Below are 20,485 nucleotides of genomic sequence, written 5' to 3'. Positions count from 1 at the left end.
TCAAGGATGCATCTTACCCTAACCATGGACTTTTTACTCTCCTCCCATCCGGTAGGCGCTCCAGGAGCCTCCGCTCCCACACCAGCAGGCACAGGGAGAGCTTCTTCCCTGAGGCTGTGACCCTGCTGAACCTCACATCACAGCGCTAAGCAGTATTGCACCCATATTGTACTGTCTCAGTACTTTTATATTTGTGTGCTGTAGCACTTACTTTTTATTCACAGTTATTTTGTAAATAACACTATTCTTTGCATTTCTGGTCAGATGCTAAATGCATTTCATTGGCTTTGTATCTGTACTCGGCACAATGACAATAAAGTTGAATCTAGTCTAACCTAATCTAGTCTAATTTTATGAGCAGCTTCTTTCCCATCGCCATCAGATTTCTGAATGGACAATTAACCCATCTACACTACCTCACTGTTTTTTTTTCTTTTTTTCTCTATTTTTTACTACCTATTTACTTTAATTTTGTAAACAGATTTCTTATTGTGATTTATAGTTTTTGCATTATGTATTTCAATGTACTGCTGCCGCAAAACAATAAATTTCATGACATATGCCAGTCATATTAAACCTGATTCTGATTCTGATTACATTTAAAGTAAAGGTTGATATGCTCTTGATTAATAAAGGCGTCAAAGCTTATGGGGAGAAGGCAGGAGAACAGGATAAATCAGCTATGATGGAATGGCAGACCTGACTCGATGGGCCAAATGGCCCCTTTCTGCCCCTATGTCTGCTGGTCTTATGATTTTATTATGGTATTATGAGTGGTGGATTCTGTGGTGAGTTGAAGGGGAATGTGGAAGGAAGATATAAATGGGACTGGTGTGGAAGTGTCTTGAGTGGGAGCACAGACTTAGTCAGATGCTGGTCTGAAACCTCCAATGCCAGTGCGATGTGTTCTGGCTCACAGATCCATGGAGGAACCACACATCAAGCAGAAAATTGCAGAGTCATAAGAGCATTTCAGCACAGAAACGTGCCCTTCGGCCCATCCAGTTTGTACCAAACAGTTAATCTGCCCTAATCCTTCGACCTGTACCTGGACCATCGCCCTGCATTTCCTTCCCATCCCGCCCATGGACTTCACCAAACTTTGCGAAGTGCTAACCCGTGACCTCTCGTTCTAGCCTGCTTGCATTTACCCTTTCTACACCCCTCATAATTTTGTGTACCTCTGTCAAATCCCCTCCACATTCGCCGTTATTCCAGGGAATAACATCCTAGCCTATTGAAAATTTCCCTATAACTCAGGTCCTCAAGTGCTGGCAACGTCCTTGTAAATTTTCTCTGCACTCTTTCAGTCTTATTGATATCTTTCCTGTAGGTAGGTGACCAAAACTGCAAACAATACTCCAAATTATGCCTCACCAACATCTTACTGGACTATCTCCAATTCCAGCACATCTTTTCATTAGCAGTTTGGTTATCATAAGACATAGGAGCAGAATTAGGCCATTCGGCCCATTGAGTCTGCTCCACCATTCCATCATGGTTGATCCCAGATCCCACTCAACTCCATACACCTGCCTTCTCGCCATATCCTTTGATGCCCTGACCAATCAGGAAATGATCAACTTCCGCCTAAAATATACCCACAGATTTGGCCTCCACCGCAATCTGTGGTGATCCACTACTCTCTGGCTAAAAAAAATTCCTCCTACCTCTGTTCTAAAGGGTCTCCCCTCAATTTTGAGGCTGTGCCCTCTAGTTCTGGATACCCCTACCATAGGAACCATCATCTCCACATCCACCCTATCCAGTACTTTCAAAATTCGTTCGGGTTCAATGAGATCCTTCCCCCACCCCCGGCACTCTTCTAAATTCCAGTGAGTTCAGGCCCAAAGCTGCCAAACGCTCCTCATATGTTAACCCCTTCATTCCTGGAATAATCCTCGTGAACCTCCTCTGGACTCTCTCCAATGACAACATATCCTTTCTGAGATATGGGCCCAACACTGTCGTCTATACTCCAAGTGCGGCCTGACTAGTGTCTTATAAAGTCTCAGCACTACCTCCTTGCTTTTATATTCTATTCCCATTGAAATAAATGCCAACATTGTATTTGCCTTCTTTACCACAGACTCAGCCTGTAAATTAACCTTCTGGGAGTCTTGCACGAGAACTCCCAAGTCTCTCTGCACCTCTGATGTTTGAACCTTCTCCCCATTTAGGTAATAGTCCACACTATTGTTTCTTTTACAAAAATGCATTATCATACATTTCCCAACACTGTATTCCATCTGCCACTTTTTTGCCCATTCTTCCAATTCGTCTAAGTCCTGCTGCAATCGCATTGCTTCCTCAGCACTACCTACCCCTCCGCTTATCTTCATATCATCCACAAACTTTGCCACAAAGCCATCAATTCCATTATCCAAATCATTGACAAACAATGTGAAAAGTAGTGGTCCCAATACTGACTCCTGAGGAACACCACTAGTCACTGGCAGCCAACCCAAAAAGGCCCCCTTTATTCTCACTCTCTGCCTCCTGCCTGTCAACCATTCCTCTATCCATGCCAGTATTTTTCCTGTAATGCCTTAGGATTTTATCTTGTTAAGCAGCTTCATGTGTAGCACTTTATCAAACGCCTTCTGAAAATCCAAGTAAATGGCTTCCACTGTCTCTCCATTGTCCACCCTGCTTGTTACTTCCTCAAAGAACTCTAAACGATTTGTCAGGCAAGATTTCCCTTTACGGAGACCATGCTGACTTTGACTTATTTTATCATTAGTCTCCAAGTACCTCAAAACCTCATCCTTAATAATAGACTCCAACACTTTCCCAGCCACTGAGGTTAGGCTAACTGGCCTATAATTTCCTTTCTGTTGCCTTCCTCCCTTCTTAAAGAGTGGAGTGACATTTGCAATCTTCCAGCCCTCTGGGACCATGCCAGGATCAAGTGATTCTTGAAAGATCATGACCAATGCATCCGTTATCTCTTCAGCAACCTCTTTCAGGACTTTGGGGTGTAGTCTACCTGGTCCCAGTGACTTATCCACCTTAAGACCTTTGAGTTTGCCTCCCACATTTTCCTTTTGTAATAGCAATGGCTCTCACTCCTATTCTCTGATACTCAAGGACCTCTGGAACACTGCTAGTGTCTTCCACAGTGATGAACAGTTGCAAAGTACCCATTAAGTTAATCTAATTTTTCTTTGTCCCCTGTTACTACCTCAAGTAACTTCAGTGTATAGTGAGACTATGAGGAAGGACAGGCAGGTGATAGGGCAACCCTGCGGTCAGTGGGATGGGTTGAAGTGTACTTTTACAATAAATAGTAGTTTCACAGTTCCACAGTTTGGAAGAGTGAGGATAAAGTAAAAGGGAAGGTAAAGTGGTGGTTGTCTGTCATATCCAACGATAAGACGAAACCTGTGCGAGAGAGTTTTTAAAATGAAAATGCCGTTCCATTCCGTCGACCTCAGACGACTGGGTCCAGTGGTACAAGTAGTTGTCATAACTGGGGACTTCCTTGGTCGCAGCGGATGACCGTGACCTCTGTGGCTCGTCATGCTCTTCGCTCTCCACGGAGCGTTGCAGTACCGCCTTCCTGGCGGTTAGATCTCGCTGTAGATCTCATCCGCCCAGTCCACCAGAGCTGACTTCACGTGCCAGGACAGGCGTGCCCCTGTCTCACCAGGGTTAGACTGCCTGTCGAAGCGGCGTGCCGGGGTGAGTGGCCGCCGTCACGTACAAGCAGCTACCTGGAGCCGCAGGTGAGAGCCAAGTGTCCGGTGGGGACCAAGGGCGAGTGAGCTGCCCCAGAAAGGTCATGGCAAGCCCCATGCCCCTTCACCCTCCCTACACACCCCGTTTACCCCCAGGTAAAGTGAAAGAAAATAAAACATGCAGTTATATAAGACCTGGGGCTGATGAAGGCCTGGGATGAATGGAGTGGATCCCAGTCCTAGTCTGACATCTGTAGTAGATTTAAGCAGCCCCTTGTGTAATACCTTCAGTATGTGCTATTTAATACCACTCTGTTTGAGTCATGTTGCAGTCTGGCCTGTGTCCAAGTCTTATTTTACAACCGGGGACTGGCCAATGTGAGGTCATCGCCCTGATTGGGGATTCGATCATTTCCACCGACTAGCTTTAATAAAAGGTCCCATGTGACCCCTGAATCTCTTTTACACTCCCAACCAAAGTCAGCCCAATTTGCAGGGAGACTGGGGCTCTGTTATGCCTAAAAATGTACCAGCACACAGTCCACCTCTGCTGTAAAAGGGGACGTGTATTTTTACCCAAGCAATTACTTTTCCTCTCACTGCCGGTCCGCTGAGTCACTTTAGACAAACAGGGGTTGAACCCCGAGGTTTGACACCCTCAGATGAAGTGGCAATAAGACTGAAAGACAAAGGAGCAGAATTAGGCCATTCAGCCCATTGAGTCTGCTCCGCCATCCGATCATGGCCAATTTATCATTCCTCTCAATCACGCTCTTCTGCCTTCTCCCAGTACCCTTTGACACCCTTCCTAATCAAGAATCTGTCAATCTCCACTTTAAATATACCCAATGACTTGCCTCTATAACCATCTGTAGTAACGAATTCCAGAGATTAATCACCTTCGGCTAAATAACTTCCTCCTCCTCTCCATTCTAAAGGGACGTCCTTGTATTCTGATAGTCTAGGACCCTCTGGTCCTAGACTCTCCCACTGCAGGAAACATCCTCTTCACATCCACTCCATCTAGGCCTTTCAGTAGTTGATGTTTCAATAAAATCCCCCCTCATTCTTGTACAGGCCCAGAGCCATCAAGTGCTCCTCCTACATTAACCCTTTCCCGGGATCTATCTTGAGAACCTCCTCTATGCCAGCCTGTCCTTTTTTAGACAAGACCGTGCTGCTGTTGGGTGGGGGGGTGAGTGTTGGACCCATGGTGGGACATCCAACATCGTATCAGTGTTGTGTCTGGGAGATGAAAACTGGCAAAAAACAGGATCAGAATTGGGTTGAACACCGCTGACATATGTGATGACATTTGTTGATTTACAGCACAATACATAAGAATGACTGTTCCTCGCACTGGGGCAGGAAAGTGGTTTGTGGGGATGACAGTAAAAATCACTGTGAGGATCAGCAGGGTCTACCTCCCCTCTATTTGTGACATTTATTTATTGAGATACAGAGCAGAACAGGTCTCTAAAAACTGCACTGCCGAGCAACCCCCCCCGATTTAACAGGACAATTTACAGTGACCTACTTGCCGCTACGCCTTTAGACTGTAGGAGGAAACCAGAGCACCCGGAGGAAACCCTCACAGTCACAGGGAGAACATAGACAGACAGCGATGGGAATCGAACCTGGGTGACTGGTGCTGTAAAGCGTTGTGTTAACCACGACGCTGCCCTACCGGGAACGTCGTAGATGAAGGGCCCAAAGTATGTTTGAGGATCTCTACCACTCATTCCACAATCTCTTTCACTCACTACGTCCGGAAGGAGGTACAGGAGCATCAGGACTAGGACGGCCAGACTGGGTAACAGCTTCTTCCCTCAGGCTGTGAGACTAATGAATACCCTGCCACCATCGAGGTCTCGTCACTAGGACAGCGAGCTGTTTACTGTTTACCTGCGCTGTGCACTGCATGCATTTTGAATTATATTTTGTTAACTTATTTATGGGATATTTTGTTTCATGCGCTGTGTGTGGTATATGTTTGGTGGGTGCACAGTGCTCTGGAGGAACGTTGTTTCGTTTGGTTGTATACACGTACAGCCAGATGACAATAAACTTGAAGTTGAATCGATGATGGAGGCAGTCTGCCACCCTCGCCTCTGTCCTGCTAGTGCCTTTCTCAAAACTTCCTGCTTCGACTGCAGTTTGCAGGCTCACCAGGCGCAGTTCTTTTTGCCTATTCCCATTCTGGAACATGGAACAGTGCAACACAGTACCAACCCTTTAACCCACTCCAAAATCAATCTAACCCTCCGTCCTACACAGCCTTTCTTATGTAGTTGTCCCTAATGTATCTGTCTACTCTATATCTGTCAGGGTGTTCTGCACGCCCGCCGCTGATCTCCTAATTCTTTCCTTCAATCACCTTGAAGTTATGCCCTCTGGTATTGGCCAGTAGTGTGTGTGTGTGTGTCCTGTGTTTGGTGACTGAAGTTCACGATTACGTTAGCAAACTAACACAAGAATAGCCGCAGAAATCAGGCAGAGGACTAAGTACCCAGACCTCTACGTCGACCCTGGGCACAGGACACCTGTCCAACACATCACAGCGAGTGAGATGGCGTTGGGGGTTGGGAGCTCATCGTGAGGGAGCAAGGTAAGGGCTGAAAGATGGGGTGGGGGGGTGGGGAATGGACTGAGTTACACAGACAGGGAGGGATTGGACACCTGTGTCTTGCTCAAGGAGAGAGATAAGAGAGAGAGAGAGAGAGATTTTTTAAAGTGAGGTTAGCTTTATTTGTCACATATAATGGAAACGTTGAAACGTGCGGTGAAACGTGTCACTTGCGTCAATGACCGACGCAGTCCGAGGACGTGCTGGGGCAGCTCGTAAGCGTGGCCATGCTTCCGTGGCATGTGCGGCTCACTAGCTCTGGCCCGTTTGTCTTTGGAGTGTGGGAGGAAACCAGGGCACCCAGAGAAAACCCACGCGGTCACGGGGAGAACGTACAAACTCCTTACAGACAGCGGCGGGAATTGAACCCGATTGGCGGTTGCTGGTGTTGTTATGCCACTATGCCACCAGGCCACCATGCCATCAACCACGCTACTAACCCACCCCGGGGATATATTCCCTGAGTGCTTCCCTTTGGGTTAGGGGTTAACACCCCCTCTGTCCTTACTTCCGCCCTGATAAGTTGGTCGGGTATTTCCTCACTCCGGGGAGCCTGTGTCTCGTTACGTGCAGTTAGTGTCGACAGTGGGTGCTGAACATTCTGTTTCCTTTGTTCCAGCACTTACATCCTCAGATAAAATTCCAGAACTATGATTCATGACGACTGCCTAGAAACATTTAAGTTTTTAAAAAAAATCAGCTCTGTTTTGGTTGTTGGTCGGAGCAGCTGGAAAATACGAGTCTGTCGATTGTTGGGATCTTTCCATGACTGTGGTATGTGTTTGGAGATTGGAAAATAGTAATTTTCCCCTCAGCGGCTTCTGCTCCTCTGCTGACTCTCTGGGAACTGATGTCACCTCCCTGAGCACATAGCTGGAAGATGATAAGTGCACACCAGGTGGAGACTGTTCTTACAGTCACCAGACGCACACTTCCCACTCACACACGTATTCTGTGCAAACAACATTCCTGCTCTTTCTCTCACTCTCTCTCTCTCTCTCTCTCTCCAGTCTTCCTCTGAGCTCTGTCCACTTTTTGAAATTCTCTCTCTCTCCCTCTCTCTTTCCAGCTCTCTCTCTCTCCAGTCTTCCACTGTCTGATCACTTTCTGAGCCTCATTCTCTCTCTCTCTCTCTCGTCTTCCATCAAATTCTGATCACTTTCTGAGCTCCATTGTCTCTCTCCCTCTCTCTGCCTCTCACCTCCTCCCTTTCTCTCCCTCTGAGCTCTGCCTACATTCTGAGCCCCTCTCTCACCCTCCCTCCCTTTCTTTCTCTCTCTCTCTCTCTTTCTCCCTCTCTCCCTCTCTCTCCCTCTCTCGCTCTCTGTCCCCCTCTCTTTCTCTCTCTGCATTTCGAATTTGTGCTCCTCTCCTCTCTTCCAGCGCTGACAGCTCTCACCTGGACTGGAAGCTCCCTGCTTTTGGAAGAGATTAATTGGACATCTGGGAGGTAGGGTCCGGGTTCTGTGCGATCCTCCTGCTCCTCAACTCTGGATTTGCTTAGCTCTTCAGTTGTGTTATTTTCCCGGAATCAGCGAGTATTGAAGGCGGTATGTTTTGCTTGTGGGAGGGGGTAGGACCAGCTGTGCTGACAGGCACTCCCCTCTCCTGTCCACTGGAGCAAGGGAGGATGAAAGGTGACTTGACGGAGGTGTACAACATGATAAAAGGCAAAGACGGAGCGGGCGGCTTGAGTTTTTTTCCCAGGGCGTAAGGGGTTAATACCAGGGAGCATAATTTTAAGATGAGTGCAAGAAGGGGAAGGGAGAAGATCAGAGTTGGGTCTTTTACACAGAGAGTGGTGAGTGTGCTGGTAGTGGCAGATACATTCGGGACTTTTAAGGGACCCAGATGAAGGGAAAGTGGAGGGTTATGTGGGAGGGATGGGTTAGATGGATCTTGGAGTAGGTTAAAATGTCAGCACAACATTGTAGGCTGAAGGGCCTATACTGTTCCATGTTCTGAGAATCCTTCTGAATCCAGGATAACTTGCTCCCATCCAGTTTCTGTGGGGTCTGAGCAGTTGATGGGGCTGAAGTGGGATTAAAGATTAAACTTCAGTTTTACTTGTAACGTACATCGAAACATACAGTGCACTGTTGGCATCAAATCCAATCAGTAAGGATGTGCTGGGGGCAGCCCACAAGAGATGCCATGCTTCCAGCGCCAATATAGCATGCCCACAACTGACTAACCCTAACCTGTACGTAGCTGGACAGTGGGAGGAAACCGCAGCACGTGGAGGAAACCCACACGGTCACAGGGAGAACATACAACTCCTGACAGGCAGTTTTCCCTGGAGCAAAGAAGGTCGTGCAGGTTTATCGAATCGTGGGAAGTGTGGATAAGGTGAGGAGTCACAATCTTTCTCCTAGAGCTGTAAAACAACAGGAAGCACAGGTTTGAGGTGAGAGGGGAAACATTTAAAAACTGATGGGTTGTTTTTTTGTGCACAGAGAGTGGCAGCTATGTGGAATGAGCTCCCAGAGGTAGAGGCAGGTGCATTTACCACATTTAGACATACAGAGGTGAAATGTTCACAGGGAACCTGAGGGGGAACTTCTTCACTCAGAGGGTGGTGAGGGTGTGGAATGAGCTGCCAGCAGAAGTGGTGGATGTGGGTTCGATTGTAACACTTAAGAGAACGGAAAAGCCCATGAAATAAGTGAACACAGCCCAGTTCTTTGCAGGAAAACTCTTTTCGGCGGCCTGCAATCATCACAAGCTGTCACTCGATTGGCTGAGGTCATGCCAGGTTTACGAAGTGCCTGGGGCCTTTCAGAATGTTTTGGTGGGCTGCAGTCAGGAAGGACGGGTTACCTCTGAACCCAAAGGGGACCAACTCCTTGCTCAGAGGTTTGTTAGAGCTGCTGGAGAGGGTTTAAACTAATTTGGCAGAGGGTGGGGAACCAGAGTGATCGGACTCTGAGGATGGGACAGCTGGTATACAACTAGACGCAGTGCGTAGTGAGACTGTGAGGAAGGACAGGCAGATGATAGGGCAAAATTACAGTGAGTGAGTTGAGTTGAGGGGTAACATGGGGGCAAAATCGAAAAGGGCAACGAATACAGGACTGAAGGTGTTATATTTGAATGCACGCTGTATACGGAATAAAGTAGATTATCGTGTAGCACATTCAGAGGTTGGCAGGGATGGTTGGTAGCTTAACATCCGAGGATCCACATTGTATGGAAAGGACAGACAGAGGGGTTGGTTAGCTCTGTTGGTAGAAAGTGAAATCAAATCCTGAGAAAGAGGTGACTTAGGATCAGAAGATGTAGAATCCTTGTGGGTAGAGCTAAGAAACTGCAAGGGTAAAAAGACCCTGACCTGACAGGTGAACAAACAGTAGCTAGGATGTGGGATTTAAACTACAATAGGAGATAGAAAATGCATGCCAAAAGGGCAATGTTATAATACTCACGGGGGATTTTAATGTGCAGGTAGTTTGGGAAAGGAAGAGAAGGAATTTGTATAATCCCTATGAATTGGCATTTTAGATCGGCTCATAGTAGAGCCCACTAGGAGAAAGGCTATTCTGGATTGGGAGTTGTGTAATGAACCAAACTTAATTAGGGAGCTTAAGGTAAAAGAACCCTTTAGAGAGAGTGATCATAATATAATAGAGTTCACCCTGCAGTTTGAGAGGGAGAAGCAGAAGTCAGATGTATCCGTATTACGGTGGGGCAAAGGGAATTACACAGACATGAGAGAGGAACTGGCCAGAGTTGATTGGGAGGAGCCAGTTACAGGGGTGATGACAGAACAGAAATGGCTGGAGTTTCTGGGGGCAATTCGGGAGGCTCAGTATAGATACTGTACATCCCAAATTCGTAAAAGTATTCTAAACAGAGGATGAGGCAACCGTGACTGACAAGGGAAGTCAAAGACAGCGTAAAAACAGAAGAGAGGGCATCTAAAATGACAAATATTAGAGAGGATTCAGAAGCTTTTAAGAACCATCAGAAAGCAACTAAAAAGCCATAAGGAAGGAAAAGATTAAATATGATAAGCTAGCCAATAATATAAAAGAGGATATCAAAAGTTTTTTCAGACATATAAAGAGTAAAATAGAGGTGGGAGTGGATAATGGACCACCGGGAAATGATGCCAGGGGGCTGGTAATGGTGAACAAAGTGTTGGCTGAAGAACTTAATGAGTATTTGCATCAGTCTTTACTGTGTAAGACACTAGCAGTATGCTAGACATTTGAGAGTGTTACGGGGCAGGAGTGAGTGTAGTTGCTAAGTTACTAAGGAGAGGTGCTTGGGAGGCTAAAAGGTCTGAAGGTAGATAAATCACCTGGACCAGATGGACTACACCCCAGGATTCTGAAAGTGGTAGCTGAAGAGATTCTGGAGGCATTATTAGTGATTTTTCAAGAATCACTAGATTCTGGAATGGTTCCAAAGGACTGGAGATTTGCAAATGTCACTTTAGTCTTTAAGAAGGGAAGGAGGCAGAAGAAAGGATATTATAGGCCAGTTAGCCTGATTTCAGTGGTTGGGAAAATGTTGGAGGCCATTAGTAAGGATGAGGTTTCGGGGTACTTGGAGCCACATTATAAAGTAGGCCAAAGTCAGCATGGTTTCCTTAAGGGAAAATTTTGCCTGACAAATCTGTTGGAATTCTTTGAGGATATAACAAGCAGGATAGAGAAAGGAGAGTCAGTGGATGCTGTTAGGTTGGATTTTCAGAAGGCCTTTGACAAGGTACTGCACATGAGACTGCTTTACAAGATAAGAGCCCATGGTATTACGGGAAAGGTATTAATATGGATAGAAGAATGGCTGGCTGGCAGGAGGCAAAAAGTGGAAATAAAGGGGGCTTTTTCTGGTTAGCTGCTAGTGATTAGTGATGTTCCACAGGGGTCCGTGTTGGGACCGCTTCTTTTCATACAATGTGTCAGTGAGTTAGATGGTGGAATTGGTGACTTTGTAGCCAAGTTTGTGGATGATACAATGATAGGTGGAGGGGCAGCTAGTGTTGAGGATGCAGGGAGTCTAAAGAGGGACTTGGACAGCTTGGAAAACTGGACAAAGAAGTGACAAACGGAATGTAGTGTAGGGAGCTGTACGGTCGTGAACTTTGATAAAATTAATAAAGTCATAGACTACTTTTTAAACAGGAAGAAAATTCAAAAAGCCAGAGGTGCATTAAGAGTCCTTGTGCAGGATTCCCTAAAGGTTAACTTGAAGGTTGAGTCAGTGGTGAGGAAGGCAAATGCAATGTTAGCATTCGTTTTGAGAGGACTAGAATATATGTGCAAGGATGTAATGCTGAGGCTTTATAAGGCATTAGTCGGACTGTATTGTGAGCACTTTTGGGACCCATCATTGAGTATTGAAAAGCCTATATAGAGTGGATGTTGAGAGGATGTTTCCTATGGTGGGGAATCTAGGATTAACCTCAGAAAAGAGGGACATCCATTTAGAACACCGGTGAGGAGGTATTTCTTTAGCCAGAGGGTGGTGAATCTTTGGAACTGATTGCCACGGATGGCTGTGGAGGCCAAGTCACTGAGAATATTTAATGCGGAGGTTGATAGGCTATTGATTAGTCACGGCATCAAAGGTTACAGGGAGAAGGTAAGAGAATGGGGGTTGAGAGGGATAATAAATCAGCCATGATGGAATGGCAGAGCAGACTTGATGGGCCAAAAGGCCTAATTCTGCTCCTATGACTTATAGTCTTATTTTAAAGTTTTATTTTTACTTTGAGATATGACACAGTAACAGGTTCTTCCAGCCCAACAGGCCTGTGCTGCCCAAGTACACCCATGTAACCAGTTAACCAACTCACCTGTACTTCTTTGGACTGTAGGAGGAACTGGAGCACCCGGGGGAAACCCACGCGGTCACGGGGAGAACGTATAAACTCCTTACAGACAGCAGCAGGAATTGGAGCTGGGATGCTGGAGCTGTAACTGCTACACCTCTGTGCTCTCCCTAATGGCCCGTTTCCATGCTGCATGGGATGGGGCAGGAGGTGGTGGACAGCGAGGGATGGAGGAGTTGTGGCTCGTTGTCGATGCTCCCTCTAATTTGTAATAACCAGTAGGTGCAAAAATCTTGAGTTGTGCAATTTTTTGCCCAGTGACAACAACATATGCACATTGACCTTTATTATGTATAGGGGGTAATTGTTTTAACAGCTGGCAAAACACTGTCAATAAGAACTTTGATCTCCTCTGGGTTTGACCGTTTTCACTCTCGTTCACTCTCACAAAACATACGTAGCAGGCCTGTGGCGGGTGATGAAGAATTTTCTCGCCGGAGCTTTTGCACACCGTCCATAAGTGATTTGCTTACTAAATGATGCTTTTAAAAGTTAAGTTTCCAAATATCACTCCACTTCTTCCCACCTGTAAATTCTCCAGCAACTTTTGCATCATAACCATACACACAGGTAACACCAGTTTCTGTATTGTACATAAATATTTCTTGTAGCTGCATGATCCTGGCCTCCTGAGCTTTTAGTGTAGCAGTTTCTACTGTTCCATTAAGCTATTCCGCTTTAAATGAACTAGCAGTTCTTTTGCACTTCATGTCCTTTGCTTCTTTGGAATTCAACATCGTGAATCAATAATTTCTTCAATAAAAACAGTATAAATAAGCCAGTTCCAAAATTTGCAGATAAATTTTTGCAAACTCCACATTGTCAACACCGTCTGCTTTAGAACCCAGAAAAGGAAATGTGATTGTGTACGATCGTGAAATAGACGTAATATGCCAATGAGGTAGTGGACGGCAACCTTTCATACGCACTTTAAATTTCTTTGTGCGCTAGTAGCAATAGATGTGTGTGCGTGCACACCTTAGAGGCAACATTGGGCTGTGACCTGCCACTTTGCTGTGTTTCCGTGTATTCCTGACCATCAGCTCCCAGCTGATGGTGTCATTTCCAATGTTCCTGTCCACTGTTGACCGGTTAGAAGCTGAGATGTCCCAGGAGTCATCAGGGACATTACAAACTTTCAGCAGAGGCCTGAGTGCAGAGTCGTGACACCAGAGACTGCAAATGCAGGAAACCCGAAGAGGTGTCTCATCCCATCACAGTGTTCGAGTTTGAGCTCGAGTTTATTACCATTGAACCATAGACATGTACATCGCCAAATAAAACAACGTTCCTCCGGTCCCAGGCGCACAACACTGTACATGTCACTCACACACAATGCATAAAGTAGTATTGCATAAATAAGTGAACAAATAATAAGGTGCATTTACGACACAAGTTAAAAAGCAAACAGTATAATGCTACTATCTCTTCATACGTGCTGAGACCTGGGTGGTCGCAGGAAGTTCAGCAGTCTCACAGCCTTGGGGAGGAAGCTGTTTCCCATCATAACAGTCCTTGTCCTAATGCTATGATACCTCCTGCCTGATGGCGTGACGTTAAAGAGTTTGTTGGAGGGATGGGAGGGTTCATTGACAATACTAAGAGCCCTGTGTACACAGCATTCCTGGTATATATCTCGGACGGGTGGAAGAGAGACCTCGATGATCCTCTCCTCACAATCCTTTTTATGGTCTTGCAACTGTCTATTTTCTCACATGATGCTGTCTATACTGCTGAGTTAGAACATAAAATATAGAATATTACAACACAGTACTGCCACCTTAGCCCACGATATTGTGCTAACCTTATAAGCTTCTCCTCCTGAGAGATGTCCAAAGTTCAAAGTAAAATTTATGATCTATGTATATATATGTTACAATATACTGCTCCAAATTCAATTTTCTTATAGAGTTATAGTTACACAGTTACAGCACAGAATGAAGCCCTTTGGCCCATCTAGTCCATGCCGCCCCATTGACCCACACCTAGTCCATAGCCGTCCATACCCCTCCCATCCATGTATTTATCCAAACCTCTTCAATGTTGCATCCGCCACTTCCACTGGTAGCTCATTCCACACTCACACCAACCCCTGAGTGAAGAGGTTCCCCCTCAGGTTGCCCTTACATCGTTCACCTTTCACCCTTAACCTGTGACCTCTGGTTCGCGTCTCACCCAGAATCTTGCAGGCATTTACAGGAAAGTAAAAAATTACAATGGGTTTTATAAAAAAAAGCTATACGTGAACAGAGACTGACAAACAACTTGAATGCAAAAGAAGAAAAACTATGCAAATAAAAAAAAGTAAAACTGAGCACATGAGTTGTTGAGCAACACACATCAAAGTTGCTGGTGAACGCAGCAGGCCAGGCAGCATCTCTAGGAGGAGGTGCAGTCGACGTTTCAGGCCGAGACCCTTCGTCAGGACTAACTGAAGGAAGAGTGAGTAAGGGATTTGAAAGTTGGAGGGGGAGGGGGAGATACAAAATGATAGGAAAAGACAGGAGGGGGAGGGATGGAGCCAAGAGCTGGACAGGTGATTGGCAAAAGGGATCCTAAAGCCAACTGGAGTAAGTTGGCGACGGAGGCACGTTCCAAGAAAGGATATATGGCTGTGATAGCGAGTCTGAGTCAAAGTGTGGTCGAAAAGTTGAAGAGCCGATGAAATTACAGATGGGGAGCAGTGAGAGATGGTTTCACTGAACTCCCGTCGAAGAGAGGATCTAAACTTCTTCGGTGTAGGCATCACCGGAAGAGGCTTCGCAGTAGTGAATTTAAAAACGCAAACAACAGGAATTCTGCAGATGCTGGAATTTCAAGCAACCACATCAAAGTTGCTGGTGAATGCAGCAGGCCAGGCAGCATCTGTGTCCAGCTCTTGGCTCTATCCCTCCCTCTCCTGTCTTCTCCTATCATTTTGGATCTCCCCCTCCACCTCCAACTTTCAAATCCCTTACTCACTCTTCCTTCAGTTAGTCCTGACGAAGGGTCTCGGCCTGAAACGTCGACTGTACCTCTTCCTAGAGATGCTGCTTGGCCTGCTGTGTTCACCAGCAACTTTGGTGTGTGTTGCTTGAAATTCCAGCATCTGCAGAATTCCTGTTGTTTACATGAGTTGTTGAGCCTTGAAAGTGAGCCTGTAGCTTGTGGAATCAGTTCAGAATTGTGGTGAGTGAAGTTATCCACGGAGGTTCAGGAGCCTGATGGTTGAGGGGTGATATCTGTTCCTGAACCTGATGGTGTGAATCCTGAGGCTCCTGTGCCTTTGTCATCATGGCAGCAGTGAGAAGAGAGCATGGTTGGGGATGGTGGCGGTCCCTGACGTTGGATGCTGCTTCCTCGTGGCAGTGCTCCACGCACCGTAAATATGCTCAGTACTTTACCCGCAGCGGACTGGGCTGTATCCATCACTTCCTGTATCCTTTTGCATACTTGGGGACTGGTGCTTCCATATCAGGCTGTGATGCAGCCGATCGGGATATTCTCCACTTTGCATCTGCAGAAGTTTGCCAAAGACCTTGGTTTTCTGAGTCTCACTGTGTGCTGTGAATGTTGGGATAAGCTTCAAAATTCAAAGCCAATTTATTATCAAAAAGTACTTCAATGTTACCATATACAACCCTGAGATTCACTTTCTTGCAGGGATTCATAGTAAATACAAAGAAATACAATAGTCAGTGAAAAACCACACACAACAGGATGAACTAACAACCAATATGCACAAGACAACGAACTGTGCACATACAAGAAAAGAGAAAAAAGGAGTAATAACAATAACACATAAATAAGCAATAAATATCAAGAACATGAGTTGTAAAGTCCTTAAAAAGTGAGTCTGTAGGTTGTCCATAGGTTATGAAATCAGTTCAGTGTGAGGGTGAGTGAAGTTATCCCTCTGGTTCAGGTAAAATATATTATCAAAGGGCAATGTTTGAGGGTAATGATTGTTCCTGAAGTCGCTGATGTGGAACTTGAGGCTCCTGCATTTCCTTTCTTACGGCAGCAGTGAGAAGAGAGCATGTCCTGGGTGGTGGGGGTCCCCGAGGATGGATGTTGCTCTCCTGAGACAGCGTTCCATGTTAATGTTCTCAGTGGTGGGGAGGGCTTTACCTGTGATGGAGTGGTCTGCACCCGTTTTCTTTTTGTAGGCTTTTCTGTTCAAGGGCATTGGTGTTTCCATTCCAGGTCTCGATGCAACCAGTCAGTTCCTCTTCACTGCATCTGTAGAGGTTTGTCAGTTTTAGGTGACTTGCCGAACCTTTGAAAACTTCTAAGAAAGTAGAGGCACTGCCTTGTCTTCTCTGTAATGGCACTTATGTGCTGGACCCAGGTCAGAGCCTCTGAAATGACTTCACCAAGGAATTTAAAATTGCTGACCCTCTCATCTCCTGATCAGGACTGGCTTGTGGACCTCCAGTTTCCTCCCCCTGTGGTCAATAATCAGCTCTTCGGTGTTGTTGACATCGAATGAGAGGTTGTTGTTCTAGCACCGTTTAGGCAGATCTTCAATCTCCTTCCTATATGGTAATATCTCACCAACTTTGATTCAGCCAACAACAGTGGTGTCATCAGCAAACTTAAATATGGCATTGGAGCTGTTCTTAGCCTCACGGTCATGAGTGTAAAGCGAGTAGAGCAGGGGGCTAGGCACACAGGCCTGCTGTGTACCTGTGCCGATGGAGATCGTGCTGGAGATGTTGTCAGTCTGAATGACTGGGGTCTGTAAGTGAGAAAGTAGAGAATCCAGTTGCACAAGGGGATATTAAGGTCTTGGAGCTTATCGGTTCGTTTTGGCGAGTCACAGTTGAGTCCTTGAACATAGCACAGTTCACCAGCTCAAAGCAATCCTGCAGCCGTTCCTCTGCCTCCTGCAACCACCTCTTTGTTGTCCCTACTTCCAGAGTCTTGCTCTTTAGTGTCTCCCTGTATGCAGGTAGGAGGAGGACAGGAAGATGATCAAATTTCCCTAAATGCGGTCTGGGGATGGGATGGTAGGCACTTCTTATTGTAGCACAGCAGTGGTCTACTGTGTAGAGACCCCTGGTGCAGCATGTTATATGTTGATAATTAGATAGAGATTTCTTCAAATAAGCCTGATTGAAGTCCCCAACAATGATTTGAAAGGCATTAGGGGAGGCTGTTCCTTGTTTGCTAAACATGGCATTCAATACGTTGAGTGCTTGCTTAAAATCGGTCTTTGGCGGTACCTAGACTGCAGTCAGGATCACAGAGGAGAACTCTTGGTAAGTAGAACGGATGGCACCTAATCATTAACTATTCCATGTTCAGAGAACAAGAGTGCAACAAGTCTGCCTTGTCCATGCACCATGAAGAGTTTAAATGAGAAACAGACCCCCCTCTTACGTTCTCGAAATTCACAGTCCTGTCCATCCACTGTATTGAAACACCCTTGGGTATGATCATTGAATCCAGTGAGCGTTGAGTAAACACAGGAGGCTGCAATCCCTCATTTCCCTCTGATGCTTCAATTTTGCCCTCAGGTCCTCTAACTTGTTCTCCAGTGACTGTACGTTTGCTAACAAGATGTTGTGTAGGGGGAGCTTTACACCCCACTGTTGTAGTCTGGCTTGAAATCCTCCCTGCTGCCCACTCTTCTGGCCATGGTGATGGGCGTTTGTTTGCTTAAAGGTCATACCTGCGCACCCGAGAGTCAAATCTGACAAGTACTTCAGGGTATCGTCAAATCACTAGTTCACTTAGATGGCTCAGAAGTACATTACTCAAAGGGAAATTCCGGGCTGTGGATTGCAGTGAGAGGAGATCAAAAGCAAGTGTATCTAGAAGTTTTGTGAGCTGCCTGCAAAGCGTCGCCATGTTGCACCGGTGTCACCCCCGCTGGAAGGACCTTTGCTCTGTGATTAGAAATGATTGCCTCTAGGTAGTGGAAGGTGGTGGGTGAGCAGCACCCTGGCGATGGAGGGCGGGAGGAAGGCTCCTCTGTGGCCACTGCAGTTGGATTTGTGTCCGATCTTGGAAATAAACAGGATTTTGTTATCTCTGAGGTCCCCGTTCCCAGATATAGGAGATGATGCTGTACGGATTCAGTATTTTCCAATCAGAACTTCAAAATATCGAATTGTGGGTGGCAGAGTACTGCAGTGGTTAGTGTTACAGCACCAGAGATCGCGGTTCAATCGCTGTCTGTAAGGAGTTTGTGTGCTCTCCCTGTGACCGCATGGATTTCCCCCAGATGCTCCGGTTTCCTCCCACATTCCAAAGACATACAGTTTAGGATAGGTAGGTGGTGAGCACATGCTGTGTTGGCCCCGGAAGCAGGCTGACATTGCAGGTTTCCCCCAGCATATCCTCCTACTGGATTGGTTTTTGACGCGAACCATGTTCCGATGCTGCAATGTAATCTGGCAAATAAAGCTAATTGGAACAGCAGAGCAAACTCGATGGGCTGAAAGGCCTAATTCTGCTCCTATGTCTTATGGTCTCGTCAGGCTCCTGTACTCCTCCCTAGCAGTAGTGATGAGAAGAAGGCATGCCCCAGATGGTGACAGTCCTTCATGATGGGTGCCAGCTTTATAATGGGGAGGCTGATGCCTGTGATGGATTTGTCTGAGTCTACAGACCTCTGCAGCTTTTTCCTATCCTGTACACATGGGAGCCTCTAAACCAGACAGTGATACAAAAAATCAGAATGTACTCCACCGTGCATTGACAGGAATCCGAATTTTTGGAGAACTTCATGGCAAGAGGGCTGTGGGACAAGCTGTGAGCCATTGTTCGACTCCATCTTGCCGACAAAAACATACATTGTTTGCTGAAACAGCAACCAGGAAGACTGAAACACCCATACCCTTGGTGCATCTGTAGACATTTTCTAGAGACTTTGTTGGCATAGCAAATCTCCTCGTCGTGTTGGCAGGACTCAGGCAAGCAGTGTGGATAGGCCTCGGACAGGCAGTGTGGATAGGCCTCGGACAGGGACTGTGGATAGGCCTCGGACAGGGACTGTGGATAGGCCTCGGACAGGGACTGTGGATAGGCCTCAGGCAGGCAGTGTGGACAGGCCCCGGACAGGCAGTGTGGGCAGGCCCCGGACAGGCAGAGTGGGCAGGCCCCGGACAGGCAGAGTGGGCAGGCCCCGGACAGGCAGTGTGGGCAGGCCCCGGACAGGCAGAGTGGGCAGGCCCCGGACAGGCAGTGTGGGCAGGCCCCGGACAGGCAGTGTGGGCAGGCCCCGGGCGGGCAGTGTGGACAGGCCCCGGACAGGCAGTGTGGACAGGCCCCGGATGGGCAGTGAGGACAGGAGATATCCCACCTCTCCCGGAAGTTCTGGGAGTCTCCTGCATATTAATAGTGACTCCCTGATGCCCGCAAATTATATACAATGTTCCGGAAATTGATTTTTTTGAGAGCGAGCGTGACAGAACACGTGAGAAAGAGCAAGAGAGCGAGTGCAAGAGCAAGAAAGCAAGCGTGAGAGAGCGAGCGCAAGTGAGCAACCACAAGAGAGAGAGAGAGCGAGAAAGCAAGCGCGCGAGTGAGAGAGCGCGCGCGCGAAAGAGAGAGAGCAAGAGCAAGAGCGAGAGTGTTCCAAAAAAAGAAAATATGAAATGTACGTCACCCCAGACTACACTAAAGTTTACTCCTGCCTAATAGGGGTCAAAAATAATGACGGTGTTGCTCACTGCACTGTTTGCAACAGTGACTTTTCTATTACCCATGGTGGGTTAAGACTGTAAAAGGCATGTTGAGGTGAGTTTAACAGGTGTCATTTGTTCATTAACATAGCTAATGTTATTTAAACTAGCTGGCCAGCTGCTAAGGAGCTACTCTATTGCAGACATCCCACCTCTCCCAGAAATTGATGGTGCTACCTCCTTGAAATGAGTTTTTGCAGGGTGGGATGTCTGGGACAGGCCCCGGACAGGCAGGGTGGGCAGGCCCCAGGCCAAGAGCTTACTGGGTCTGGAGCCATTTTTTTGACAAAAATGTATTTAGTTCAACTTCTTCGTTACTATAATACTAACACTAGAGACACTGACAGAGACTTGTTGTTTCGTGTGGCATGGCTAGATGGGGCAGGCGCGAGTCTGTCTGTTCGGGAGCCGGGGTTGGATCAATCTGTGTCTAGCATCTCGTCCACAGCCATTCCAACATGGGTGGCCCTGAGTTGACATCGCTCGATGGAAGCACACAAGCCTCCACACGACGTCAAAGTACTAACCGTGAATAACACAGACTAAATTAAAATGTTTCCATCCATTTCAGACTGAGAGTGGGCAGATACTCGGGTGTCCCTCTGAGCAGGTCCTGGGACATCCATTGGGCAGGGCTTCGTGTAGGACCAGTGTGTTAACTGGTCTC

General features: G+C 46.7%; 1 protein-coding gene across 8 annotated transcripts in view; it reads left to right on the top strand.

Annotated features, from left to right (window-relative positions):
* tns1b (tensin 1b) overlaps positions 1-20,485 on the top strand; it is a 392,135-nt gene that overhangs the window by 262,228 nt on the left and 109,422 nt on the right. The gene's annotated exons all lie outside the window — the stretch shown is intronic.

The sequence above is a fragment of the Mobula hypostoma genome, chromosome 6 (assembly GCF_963921235.1).
Source record: "Mobula hypostoma chromosome 6, sMobHyp1.1, whole genome shotgun sequence".
Taxonomy (NCBI): Eukaryota; Metazoa; Chordata; class Chondrichthyes; order Myliobatiformes; family Myliobatidae; genus Mobula; species Mobula hypostoma.
The sequence above is the reverse complement of the archived record's forward strand: the minus strand, read 5'-3'. Positions and strand labels throughout refer to the sequence as shown.